This window comes from Pteropus alecto, unplaced genomic scaffold, assembly GCF_000325575.1.
Source record: "Pteropus alecto unplaced genomic scaffold, ASM32557v1 scaffold12, whole genome shotgun sequence".
NCBI classification, from domain to species: domain Eukaryota; kingdom Metazoa; phylum Chordata; class Mammalia; order Chiroptera; family Pteropodidae; genus Pteropus; species Pteropus alecto.
The window spans coordinates 9,832,694-9,847,131 of NW_006432669.1; the positions used below are offsets into that span (position 1 = coordinate 9,832,694).

Genomic DNA, 14,438 nt, shown 5'->3' on the forward strand with positions numbered 1-14,438 from the left:
ATACACCTTTCAGTTGCTTCTTTGTCCTAGGTGTCCTTGGCTCTAAGAGGTTCTTCCCTCCTTTCTCAGAAGGAGGCGAGAGAAGCTTTAATCTTGTGTTTCCACGGAAAGAACAAAATTGTATTTGGGACACTATTCACTTCAAGCTAAAAAGTACAGCTCGTAAACTGTAAACCAGGAACTGCAATGTCAAAACAGATTTCCAGGAGCTGGAGGCTTCAGCAGCCAGACTGCTTTCTAAACTAGCTGGGAGGAAATTGCACACTTCTGCTATGTTCTTGGGGTCTGGAGGCAGAAGCATTGCTGTAAATAAAGATAAGGGTTTTCACTCGGTGGTGGTATTGTTCCAAAAAGCAATTACGTTAGTGTTTTTCCTCCTTCTGCTCTCAACGGGCCTCAACTCTGTTCATCACTGATTACAGAAGCATTATCAGCTGTGCCACAAATCTTGGGGTTCCAGTTAATCTCTCTCTGAGAAGTCATATTAAATGACACTTGTTTCTCCAAACACGACTCTGCTATAAATATATTGAGAAGCATTAAGCCTCCTGTTCTTCAATACCCCCTGACGTGAATTTTATCTTCTGCAACTTAAACTAAAAATTTGAAGATTCTTCAAGTTATTCAGGAAATGTGGCTAAACCATTCCCTCCCTCTCTTCTTCTTCAATTTCCAAATATAAGAGGACGGCCTTGATTGCAAGATCCAAGGCGATGCATTTTAGGTGCACCAATCTCATGTTTAGGTTTCGCTGCTGGAGAAACCAGGAGGAAGACATCAGGGAAAGCAGAAAACAGGGTGGCAGAGACTAGTTTTGGGATGGATGGTGGTGGTGGGTGGGTGGTTGTTAGAAATAAGTCACCTTAGGAATGTAGAATTGGCCCCCAAGAATAATAGGACTTTTTCTGCCACCAGTCCATGTCATCAGGAACAGGCGACTTGTCCTCTTTCTGAGTCATTGGTGACAAGTCTGAACATTCTACTTAGCAGGGGATTTGAAAAGGTACTCATAGAAAAAGAGGTGAAGGCCCCACCCCATCTCTGTGTGACCTGGGACACAGGGCTTATCAGTCAGGCTCATTAAAAGGAAGTGACTCTGTGATTGTTTTTCCTAGAAGGAGATCATGGATTAGAAAGGAAGCAGGTTAGTTGTTAAAGTATAAACTCTTTTTGATTCACAGTAACTTTAGACAGTGAGAGAAAGGGCTCCTTCACTCTCTGAAGACTTGCTGGCCCTACAACCTGTTTCTGCCCTGGGACAGTCATAACCAGCCATCTGGATCCTTACTGAGGTAATGGGGTTCACCCGAGTCTGTTACTTTCTAGTTTGTGTTATAGTTGTGTTATGAAACAATATAAAAGTCACTCTCTAAGTCTGATTTTCAAAAGAGAACATAATTAAATCGCTCTCTGCATTCTCTGCACCTTGGGGGCAGGTGCAGGGGGAAGGTTAGCTATGGCCAAGAATAGAGAATCACAATAGAAAATCTGTACAGAATATTAATGACTGAGGAGCAACATGCAAAAGGAGAGTAAAGCAGTCGCGTGTCCAGGGATTTGTTATCTGCGCAGCGTTCTCTAGAAATATCTGGGAGTTCAAAAACGATAATACAGTGTTTTTCCTAGTCTTCCAAATCCAAAATAAGAACTTAGAAGAAGGAAGAAAGGAAGGGAAGGAGGGAGAGAGGGAGGGAAAAGAAGAAAACCAGCTTTTGTTTTTTTCCAACTCTTGGATAGAAAATATCATAGTATCCACCTAACATTTTTAGACAAAACCCCAATCAGAACTTAGAAACCACAGCTCCTTTAGGTACAATCATTTTTCCATATATAAAAAAGTAGTATTTCTTGACTTCCTACCACAGTCAACACATAATTGTATTGTGCTAATTGTGAGGCCCACCCCAATATCTCTAGAGCCACAGAGCAGGACCCACAGTCCTGAGGAGTGAGCCAAATCAGCCCATGGGAAGACTTCCTGTGGTAGATCTTTTATATACGGACATTTCTTTTATAGTTAGAGCACAGGGCTTCAGAGCCCAGGCAGTTATTTATTTAACGATCTTCATTCAACCAATATTTATTTTGTGCCAGCATCATTAACTTAGGGGAAAACAATTTAGTGTGGTTGACCCTCATAGAGGAAGAAGGTAGATGAAAGTGAGATTTAAGATGAGGCAGAATCGTATGTATCATGCTAAGAAATTTGGAACTCATGTATCTTTCTTTTCTCCTTGCTATCTAGCCTTTCTTCTAGAATTACTTTCTGATATCCCACTACTGTGCCACCAAGATAATATGGGTCACAGGTGGAGTCCTGAAGGGAGAGAGAAGAAACAGCAGTTGGAGAGAGAGGAAATCACGGGAGAGAGTGATCATTTATGTTAAGTATCAAAGGGAGGTTCAGTGGGAAAGGAACGGAGAGAGGCTTGTATTGGGTATTGGCTTCTAAAACAGACAAGTATTGATCTCTAAAGGAAATTTTAATATTCCTTTTTGTTGCCTCAGCCTCCCTCAGAAAGCTCTTAGTCAAAGATCAAATAAGTTGAGACAGAAGGATCGTGATGGTGAACGTGGCTAAGAGACGCTGCCAGATGACTTGTATGTAAAACCACTTGGTGCTGAGTATCAGCATGGGTTTAAGGGCCAAAGAGTTTGTTAAATAGTGAGGCAGGATGATTTTAATTTTTGTTCATTACATTTTCTCAATCTTTTAACTTTTCTTTCATATTTTTATTTCTATCTCACGTTAGACTCATATTTTCCTTCTAATTTGTTAACTCAAATTTATTTCTGTAATTATCATTGAGGATTGTTTTTGTTTATAAAATTTCTATTTTGTTATTTTTCAAACTTATTTTTTTCCATACTGCCCTTTCCTTTCATAGGATTTTTATTTCTTTCTTTATCTTTTTAAACATTTCAACCTACTTATTTTCAAGTCCTTTCACATAATTTATCTTCAGATCTTGGGGTACAAATTATCTTATCATGGTCGTTTGCTTATTTTCGTGCTTTAAAACTTATTTAAAGTTGTAATCTCCTGTTCTGGCTAATTATCTTCTCTGGAGGTGTGGCGTTGTGGGAGTGTGCTCACAGAACGTTTTGTGTTTCCTTTTCCCGGGGCCTGTCGCCTCGGCTTGGCCTGGACCATGCTTTAATTTTATGCCAGAAGAGAAGGATTAATTCTGACCATTTATCCATGTGTATTGATGCTGTGAAAGTCAGGCCTTAGCAGAATGCTTAAGTTGGTACGCTTAGTTTTCAAGAGACATATTTTACAATACCTCAGGGGTAATTATTGTTTTTATTAGAGCCTCGTTTTAATAGCAAATGTCCAAATTCTTTTCTTGGGTGGCAAACAGAAGTCTTCTAGAGTCTAGTTCACATACGGATTAGCCCTACAGGACTGTAGCATTTATACGGATAGTTTAGTTCATGGCCCACTAGCAAGGGATACATGCCCCTACTTGTGTGGGCATTATAGTTTAGGCCCAAATCCTCTGTTAGAACTTACCTTTGATGCCACTTACTTCTCTGGCTTTGAGTTTCTTCTTCATTGCTGGTATGTGGAAATTTCCCTTTTTGGTTCTGACCTCTGGTGATATAATCCTTAGATAACTGAAACATTCAAAATAAGATTGATGACTGCTTTTGTTCTCCACACACCTTTACTTAAGGCGTTACTCAGCAAAATCAATAGATCAGTTTAGTGCCTGAATCCCTTCAGATACTCTCCTTAAAAATGTGCTCCCACTTGTCATCAGAGAGAAAAATTACCTAAAGAAGCTGCATATGGATGAAGATTATGTGTTTCTTATGTGATAGTCTATAAAGCACTTTTCTTATTTGAAAGCACTTTCAAAATCACTATTTTTTTGAATCTGACAAGGGAGATGAAGCGGTTTTTAAAATTTCCATCTGAATGGAAATGAAAAGGGGGAGGCCTGCAGAGGGAAAAAACATGGAGGATGGAAATGGGGTAACATCGAGATTTACAGGATGAGAAGAGGAGGAGGTACTCATGAGGATAACTGAGGGCGGAATCTCACAGGGGTGGGAGCAGAGAGTGGGCGCTTGGCATATACAGCAGGAGAGGTTTCACAGAGAGTAGTCAATGAGGCCAAATGCTGAGAGAAAGAAGAAAGATGAAATATTATTATTATATATGTATATATTTTTTGCAACTTGAGAGCTATTAGAGACTTTGGAAGAGCAATCATTGCAGTGTGTTAGGGTCTTTTCAGATGTAATGCATTAATGAATGAATGAAAAGTAAGAACGTATCTAATGAGTACATGTAGCTCTTAAAATAAGCCTGACTTTAAAGGAAAAGGGAGAGATGGTTATTAGTTATAGTGTAATATGGAATTAAATTGTTTTGGGGGGATGGACAGGGTGTTGATGGAAAAGAAAATTCGAAGACTTACAGGCAAGGGAAAAATTGAGAGGGAAAGGCTGGAGATATAGAAGAAAGTGAAATTACTGATGAAGTGATCCCATGATTATTCCTGAAGCAGGGAAGGTGGTCAATAAATATGTGAATGGATTTAAAAAAAAAAAGAAGGGTAGAATTCTATGTGGGGTATTTTAAAACCAGGAAAGTGAGGGAGGCATGGAGAGAGGTAGAGAAAAATGTCATGTGTATCAATTCACTTGCTTTTAGCTTCAAATGTGGAACTTACTATTCTCACGTAACAAAGAGTCCAGAGGTGGGATAAACCTAAGGCTGATTGATTCAGAATTTCAATGATGTCATCAGGGACCTTGATGTGCAAGCTTGTGGAGAAAACAAAAATTGTACTTTTTGCTCCTTATCTGAGTTTTTAATAGGGATGTATTTGGAAGTAGGACAAATGGAGGTACATTTCAGCTTTGGTGTTGATAGTGATGTTGAATGTGCCTTAGATGAGTGACTATCATGAGTTTAATAATGGACACTAGATAAAACAGCCTTACTACCACTCACCGGACAAGCCCAGGTCAGGCCCCTGCAGGAAGTAGTCACTTCACAAAAAGAAGCAGCAGAGCAGAATGTCTTATTACTTTGTAATTTAAAAAATTAATTTGACCGGAGAAAATCAGAACTTATTCAGAGCATATGCAACATATTATATGTAAAAGTACAATTAAAATATTTAGTTTCTTTGTACTTCAGTATATTAATATTTCTGAGAACACATTTGATTATTAAAACCTCCATCTCTAAGCAGAGTAAACACACTCAAAATCACTTCTTTCTGCATATCCTCTGCTCGAGTGCTAGAGAAGATTTAATTTGGTCAGGCTCTCTTTTCCCATTTTAATTGAGGATTTTTTTTCTTGTTCACATAATTAAAAATGAAGACTGATGAATCACATCTTCTGATCAATACTCATGTCAGAGATTGTTGCCCTAGCTTTGGAAAAGTTTGTATCTGTGTGAATTCAGGTCTCAATGAAGCAAATATAAATATATCTTATTTTTAAGAAAATGAGGGTTCTGCCTAGTAAAATCTAGGAAATCAGCCACCAGACAACTTCCAAATCTTTGACTTATAAAATTTCCTGCAACAAATTTTAAATAAGTTTTGTTGTGATAAATAATGTTAAAAATTCTCAGCTCTTTCTAGAAACACTGAGAACATAGAAAGCATTAAGTTTTCTAGTAAATGCTGATGTGAATGTACTTTGAGACCATCTGCCTCTCTTCCATGGCACCTGATGACAATACAGCTGTGGCTTGAGGGTAAACAGACCAATTTTCTTTATAAAGCTTTCAGCTTCAAAAACATGGGATGGAGGCTGACGCCAAGACTTGGCACCGGAATACCAGTTAATCAAAGAGCACTACATCCTTAGGAACTGAGTGTTCCTAAGGAGAGCTGGGTTCGGATGCCAGCTTGTCAAGACTGAACCATCTTAGTTCAGTCCAAGTCCTCAACTCCCACACCCAGCCTTAGCCAACAATGTAGTACTCAGGGACGATCCTATATGTGCAAGCCACTGTTCTAGATGCTTTCCATTTATGACCCCAGTTACTCCTCACAATCACCAAAGTGCATTCAGCACTTACCATGTGCTTAGTTTAAATATCATCACATGCTTTACACACATTACACCATTTAATCCTCAATCAAATATTTAGTTGTGAATAATAGATGCTAACTCTGACTGACTTAACAGAAAAAGATGCTATGAAAAAGAGGTCTACCCTTTTGATATACCACAGAGATATTTGGAGGGCTGGAGAACCAGGCTGAAAACTCAGCTAGCTAGAACAATATCCACACCACATAAACTTCTGTTGGTAAAAATCAGAGCTGCTACCAGAAACTAGATTTTGGTCACTAACAACTTCTATGCTAGAAAATTAACTTCACAGTAGTTGCTTGCACCATTAACGTCACTGCTGTTTCTGCTTTATAAAACTTCAGCCTCTGCTGCTACTGTCCTTTACCAGTTCTTGAGAGAATGGAAAGACATTGGAGAGATGACATCATTTGGCTCTACCTTTGCTGCAAAGATGTATAAAAAAATAACTAGCATTTTCAGCTCCTACCTGAGGAGACAGTTTTTATTTCCCGCCAATTTCTTAAACCCAGGAAAAAGTTCAAAGAAATGACAACTATCCACTCAGTGTAATTTTGCATGGAAAATTTTATTATCCTTATTTTAATGGATTGCGAGGCTAAGATCCAGAGAAGCTAACGGTCTTAGGTTGGGTTCTTGGAAACAGACTCCAAGATGGAAATTTTCGTGCAGAAGTTTTATTGGAGATAAAACTAACCTTCAAGGTTATCACATTTGGGGCCTCAATCCTACATATGGGGAGCACAATTGCTAGGTGACAATAGATTATATCAAATTAAGACAAGAGGGCTAAGTTTAGTATCTCTGGATAAGCCAGTTTTTGGTCATGCAATGCTTCCTGGATGGGGCAGAACCTCGAATGAGGTAGTTCCCTATGGTAGAAAGGAAACAAATTACCATTGTTTCATTTTTGTAATGGCAATGAAATCAATTCAATACTAATTCCAACAAAAATATGTCATGTGAAAAAGTGCGCTTGCTTTGGAAAGTTCGGCAGTCTGTCATACCTGAAATCTGGTGGTGGCCTGCTGTCTTCCTCTTCTTCAGCAAGTCTAATTTTGTATTATGTAAATCCTTTTCTACTGAAATATCTAGGTAGATTTACATTGCATGCACTGATACCTGACTGATATAAAATGTAATACCCGGAACAAGGGTGATTATATTCCTTCTTCACCTCAGACCACTTCATTTAGTTCTGAGTGTTAGTCAAGTTGCCTTGCCAGGCATTAAGATTCCTGTGGCAGAAGGAGTTAAATCAGAGAATGGATGACCACTTGGTAGGAAAGTCATAGGAGAGATCCAAGGTTCTAAAGTGGGCAAGTGCTGAACCAGATGATCTTAAAGTGGAGATATGGAACCAATAGTTCACAGCTAAATTTGGCTTATATTACAAGGCTAGAGTAGAATACTAGTTTTATTGCCACCGAAAGAGACAGCTGTGCTCAGTATGAATAAAGAAGCAACAAATGGATAAACTAAAAGACAAAAAGCTATAAAACAGATGAATTTAGTTGTCAATATTTACATCAAGATTCACATAAAAATCTGCAATTTCAAGTTTCTTGGGGAAAAAATTCAGAAAATATGGTACCACTAAGCCAGATTCCAATGGTGACAATTAATGTTACTAATAACAGATTGCTTCCTTTAGACAGAGCAAGCACATTCTACTTCACCACAGTCCCAATATTCCCAAGTGTTTTGGCTTCAGCTCACATCTTTCATTTATGCTACATGTTTAGAATATGAGTTTGTCACCTCTGAATTCCTAAACCTAAGATTCTCTGATTTTAGATGCCAGTTCAAATGCTATCTCTACGAGGACATTTTTTCCTACTCATTACAGTTAAGTGCTCTTATTCTCTTCCCTGAGCTCCTTTGGTTCATAAGGCATTTATCTCAACTGAGTTTTTTTCTTTCAACTTTCCAATAAGTTAGTTAGATGTTTGAGGCCAGGGGTCTTGCATAGAAGAGGCTTCTACAGTTATTTGTTCAACAAATGTCCCACATTGTATGTTAATGCTGCCCTTTGACAAGCTGATTAATTTCCCTGCAGCTTAGAAATAGCCCTTTCTACACAAGGGAAAGGCTTGCCTGCTTTCATCTCAAACTGCACAGTTTATTTTTGAAATTGAGTTTTATTTCCCCCTGGAATTCTGGAATCTTGAAATAAATATGAAGGAATAATTTAAATCATAGACTATGGAACATCATAGTTGTTAGTCATTTTACTAGGCATCACCATAATGTACATTTGTCATGTAAATCTATAAATTGCTTTCTTTACTTCATTGAGAAGTTAAGACTTAAGTCTGACTCATTCCTTTATGCTTAAAGTTTATATTTGGATTTCTAATTGCAAATCAATTTCAATATTATAATATTAGATATTGTTTTATCAAATAATTTCTTTTTACAGGTATACAGTTTGTTATCTTTGATCTAATAGGGACTACTGAGAATAATAGTATTAATCTAATGCTTGGTAATACTCTATAGCAGCAGTCTCCAACCTTTTTGGCACCAGAGATGGGAGCTCCTATGAGTATCTAATGCCTGATGATCTTAGGTGGAGCTGAGGCGGTGATGCTAGCACTAAGGAGCAGCTGCAAATACAGATGAAGCTTTGCTCGCCTGCTGCTCACCTCCTGCTGTGTGGCCTGGTTCCTAACAGGCCACGAACCAGTACCCGGTCCACGGCCCTGGAGTTGGGGACTCCTGCCTCTATGGCATTAATGTAATGTCTACATATTACATGTGTCCACTTTTTACAAAATATATTCCACAGAATACTAGTTTCTTGAAATACCTCCTGAAACACTCCATTAAAAAATGAGTCACAAACTTATATATTATACCCAAAATAGACTGAATCACAATATGTTTGAAGCTATAAAAACTTTTTAAAGTGGTGTAATAATTTCTGCTTCCATGGATGGGCTATTCCACTTATTCTGGAAATTACTTATCACCTTTTAATTATGCAGTTAGAAAAGTAGCTCTTCATTACACTTGGGGGAAAATGGGAATGCCTGGAGGTCCCAGAGAGTTGCTGGATAACTGTCTCTGCCACATGAAGACTGACCTATGCTAGGAGCTCCTTAGTGATAGTCTGAAGTTAGTCTTTATGCTACCGGCTTTCAGAATAGCTCTTACAGTAGCAGATGCCATGGTATATGAAGAATGTATAAGTGAAGAATTAAATCCTTTCCTTGAGGATAGAGTAGAATATTAGTTTTATTGCCACTGAAAGAGACAACTGTGCTCAGTATGAATAAAGAGGTAACAAATAGATTAACTAAAAGACAAAAAACAAACAAACAAACAAAAAAACAAGGAAATAAATTTAATGCAGGAAAGAAAAGTTTAAAACTTTACCTAAAGGGTTTCAACAGGATAGTTTATTATAAAATTAGACTAGAACTTGATAAAAAGTAAAACACTAGAGAAATCCTAGAAATTTAACACACATACACACAACTGTCATCCCTTTGTTTTTTAAAAAAATTAGTATCTAATGTTATAAATACAAGATAATTATTTTATAATCATCATTTTTGCAATCCATAAAGAAAGAAGGGGTAAGATCAAGGGCAAACACGTAAGCCATCTAAGTCAGCCTATTCTTTAAGTGGCTTTCCCAGAAGTCTTATCCAGTGACTACCACTTACTACCCATTGACCCAAACTGGATTATATGGCTATTCTAGCAGCTAAGGAAGCTGAGAAATGTATTTCCTAGACAGGCGCATTGTCAACCAGAGTGTAACTGCTCTCAGTTTTTTTTGTTTGTTTGTTTGTTTTTTTAAAGAGAGAACAGCTATTGTATGAGAAAACAGCAGTGTCTAGTATAACATATATTTAATTCAGGTTGAACAATATCACTGAGCTAAGAATACCAGCTAAAGTGAATCATACTGCAAATAATGAATGCTAAAATAGTTCTTTTTAGGATAATATCAATACATTGGCATTTTATTAATGGAACATGAAAATTTTTTCCCCCTGTTGTTTAAATGAAATACTTGGCTCAATTCCAGTTTTAGAAAGTAGACCTTAGAATGCTTCAGAATGGCCAATTTTAAATTGATTTTGCTTTAGTAACATTTCATAAAAATGAATATAAATCAGAAAAAAAAACCTGTAGAGTACACCAGGATTCAAAATTTCTTTACTGAAATAGCAATGCACAGTAACCACAGGGCAATAATGAAAAATTAGAGACATGTATCACAAGGGAAGAAATAATGGAAACCATTAGAGACCCAAAGAGCAGAAAGGTGCCAAGAAAAGATGGATGGCTCCACAAATTTTATCACAGTTTTCCAAAAATGTACAATAATTTAGCATGTAGTAAAACCATTTAGTAAAATTGCTGATATAGACCAATTATGCCCCACGAGAAATGAGATGATCATTTCCCTCACTGAAGCCAAAGAAAGCAGTAGAAACATAGACCCATCCTGCTAGTGAAAATTTTGAATGGTAATTATAAAATATTCTCTAGAAAGGAATAATGAGTCTGATTAAGGTTATACACCATGAAGCAAAACTTTCTTGACATTTTAACTTTAGGAAACACTACAGTGACTGTGACTAGAGAAATTGTCTGTGCTATCTTTCAGTAAAAGTTGTTGACAGAGATAAATTTCTCCTTCCAAATTCTCATGGGTAGATTTACGGGGAGGAGGTGACCAGTGGTGCCAAGATTATAGAGATATTATTGGACAAATTCATAGGGTATGATCAAAAACCCTCATGGTAAAGGAGAAGAGTGTAGACCAGCTGGAATTCCAGGCATGATTGCCTCTTTCTGTGTTTGTAGAAAAATATCCCAAACAAAACCCTAATCAGCAGATCCACTTTAGGGAGGAAGAGTATCATCAGTGAACAGGAAAGTGAAGCTGCCAAACTCTCTAGCTGCAGAACAGAAGATGCACTTCTGCCTCTTCATCAGTCCAAGTCATTCTCTTACTCTGTCCCCTGTGCATGGAATAGGGTCCTCTCAACACGTGACTGGCTTTAAATATGAGTAGAAATTACATGTGTTAAATTGCTTCTGGGAGAAAGTCTTAATTACTATTGTGAAACCTGCAACATTTTTCTCTTGCTGTGGTGTTTGTGGAGTTTGGAGATAGTGTCTTTCTCAGCCTGTCTCTGGCTGACCACAATGAGCAGAGGTCTCCTATCAACCCACATTGTACGAGTGAAGGGGTTTGTTTGTTACCGTAGCCTAACCTCCTAGTTTATCTTCACTGATATACTTCATATCAAATCATTTAAATTATATACAGTACTGTTCATAATCTGTAATCTCTGTATGTGTTTAGTTTTTGTTTTCTGTTCTTGAACTGTAACCTCTATGTTCACTGATATATTTCCCAGAACCTAACATATTACCTGGAAAATAAAAATGTTCAGTAAATATTTGTTCAATTAATAAACACAGTCTTTAAATAAGAAATAAGTATCCCTAAACCAGTGAATATTTCTTAAATGCCTTTCTTAGGTACATACTTATGCCCTCATTTCTAACACTTAGCAACTGTGTGACCTTGTGAATTACTTCACGTTTTGTATCTGATGCCTAAGTACATCTATAAAAATGGGAATAATCATAGAACTATCTCATAAGACTGCTGTGAACATTAAATGAGTAATATAAGTAAAATAATGAAGCATACTGATGAGGTTTCTTATTAAAGGTGGTAAAAAATAGACATCCAGGACAATGTTTGAATAAAAAACTTATTTTCTATTTTTTCTAATAACTAAATATGGTTATGTTGATATGGTCTGGCTAATGAAATGTAAGTTGAAATGTTGTGGGGGACATTTGCAAAGATGCCTTCAGAGGGAGGAGGCAAGCTCTCTTCTTCCTGTTCCCTAGAATGCAGAAGTAATGGATGCAGCTCTAGCCACTATCTCACTCCATGAGCAGAAGTAGAGGCTGAAGACCATGCATGGTGGAGCAGAAAAAAAGAAACGTTTAGGTCCCTGATGATTTTGTGGAGCTGCTAGTATACTAGACCCGGAGTATTAGCCCTGGACAGTCTACCTTCAAACTTCATTTCTATAGAAAAATAAAGCTTTTACTTGTTTATGCTACTGGGATACTTGTAACTAGCAGGCAAATGAAGTTTCTAACTGATAGGCTCCTGTTATGTGTTGATAGTCTACTTTCTCCGGTTGAGAGTCTATTTGTAGGTACATGCATGCCTACAAATAGACTCTCAACCAGAGAAAGTAGACTATCAACAAGAATGTGCATATGTACACCTTCATGGTGGAATTCTTATAGCACACCTTTTTCACTTTTGTACCAAGTTCTCTGAGTGAAATGGCAATATATCAGGTAACAATAATATAAACCTAGACCTCTTATTGTATCCGTGTTGTATTCATTCATTAATTCATTCATTCTACAAATTTTTACTGAGAATTTGTTAAATACTAGGTTCTGTCTAAGCGCTGAGGATTAAAAACCCAAACTTTGCTTCTATCCTTAAGGATGCCGAACCTAAAAGACAGAATAACAACTAGCTAATAGCTGTGTAATGTAACTAATGTAACCCACAGACTATATAGGATGCTCTGGTAATACACAGAAGAGAAGTATTTATCCTGAAGGGTTAGAGATTACAGTATATTATAAAGGAGGGAGCACTGAAATTCAATCAGAGGTTGAAGAGTGTCGTGCACCCAGAGGGAAGAGAGAAGACTGAGTATTCAGAGAACCGTAAGGAGCTCAGCAGGGCTAGACCATGACATGTATGTTTTTAACAGATGAGACCAGAGATACAAGTACCAGGTGAGGACAATTAAAGATAAGGATAAGGATTGTGTGCTGGTCATTGTGGACTATACAGCGGGAAGGGAAGTGATTTGATCAAATTTGCACTTTAGAAAGATCAATTTATTGGCAATGTAGAGGAAAGATTAGAGATGGATTATATCAGCAGCCAGGAAGCAGGTTTAGAAATAACTAAGAAACTAAGAGATTGAGGAAGAGAGAAGGCCTGAGGAAGGAAATAGAAGTAGGAGTTGAGAGGAGGGAAAGGAGTAAGAGCTCTGTGGAGTGTGGCACATACAGGGCTTGGTGGAAGATGTAATGTGTGGGAGAGATGGCTAGAATAAAAGCTGGATCTCTTCCCTGGAATCAATGGTGCTATTTACCAAGATGGAGAAAGCAAGAAAAATTCAAATATATGGGGTTAAGATGCATATGGAATTCAGTCTCTCACCTCAAAAGGGAAATTGCAACAAAAATAATCTATTACCATATCTTTCTTCCCCTTTCCCTATTTATTGTTCTCTATGTTTTTATGAAGTGAGCTAAATGGAAAACTCAGACAAAGTCTAAAGAGAGGTTAATATCCACTGCAGGGAACAATAATAAACACATTCATGAACTGTTGTTTACAAGTCAAACAAACAAGATAATTGTTAGCAGAAGAGATTATGAGTTTATTTTAGGCCATTAGTGTCTATTATTCCAAGTTAAATTGTGTTCGTATTCTGTAAATCTTTAATTTTGCACCAGAGGAAAAAAGTTCAGCCTACATTTTCCACTGGAAACTCTCTAAGAAAACTTAGAGCATTACTTAAATTAAAAATTGAAATTAAGCGCAAGCAGTGGATTAAGGGATTTATTATTTGCCATTTAAAGCTTTGGGTATTAGCCAGAATTCAGTATTTAGTATTGTAATGGGCTGCTTGATTTGATACACTTAACTGTTTTTAAGTAAAGAAGCTACCATTCGAATTTGCCAGTTGCCTCCCATTCTGGGAGCTGTTTCTAGAGTCATGGGCAGGGAACTCTTAGTTATGCAGATGTAATAAATTGGCTCTTCTCTCCCTAATACTCTTCTAAACTCTTGGGTGGGCAACAAGCAAATAGATTTGGTCCTTGAAACCTCCTGGGAGAAATTCATTTAAGACTTTCGAATCTTCTCCTTGTGAAATATTTGAAATTAATGTTACAAGAAAAGCTCTGTTGTATTCACAAGCTCCTGATGAGGTTGAAAGGCAATAAAGAAAGCGCCCTAAGAGGAAACGCTTTATGGCAGGTGGAACAGTCTTGGCCTTAGTTTCTTGGCTGGGGTTGTAACCAGAAGAGGCTTGGTTTTGGCAGCTGGTGACTGTACTTGAAAGCCCTTTAGGCTCCAGCCACCCTGGCACTATAGTTCCTTTTGCAAACTGGATCTGAATACATGAGAGTAAATTAAAAGCTAAAGTGTGGAGAACCATCAAGAGTTTCAGTAAATAGGATGGACTTACTGAAGCTTCAATGACAACACAGGAAAGTGGCAGAAATAAAAGCAGCTAGAAACAGTAGACTGGTTTCATTCTTTATTCTCTTTC

General features: G+C 37.4%; 1 long non-coding RNA gene across 1 annotated transcript in view; it reads left to right on the forward strand.

The window, feature by feature from the left end:
- The first annotated feature begins 1,226 nt into the window (after nt 1-1,226).
- Nucleotides 1,227-14,438, forward strand: part of LOC112476210 — a 24,740-nt gene continuing 11,528 nt past the window's right edge. Inside the window, exon 1 of the long non-coding RNA XR_003044984.1 lies at nt 1,227-1,292. This is a non-coding gene — a long non-coding RNA (uncharacterized LOC112476210). The remainder of the gene's footprint in view (nt 1,293-14,438) is intronic.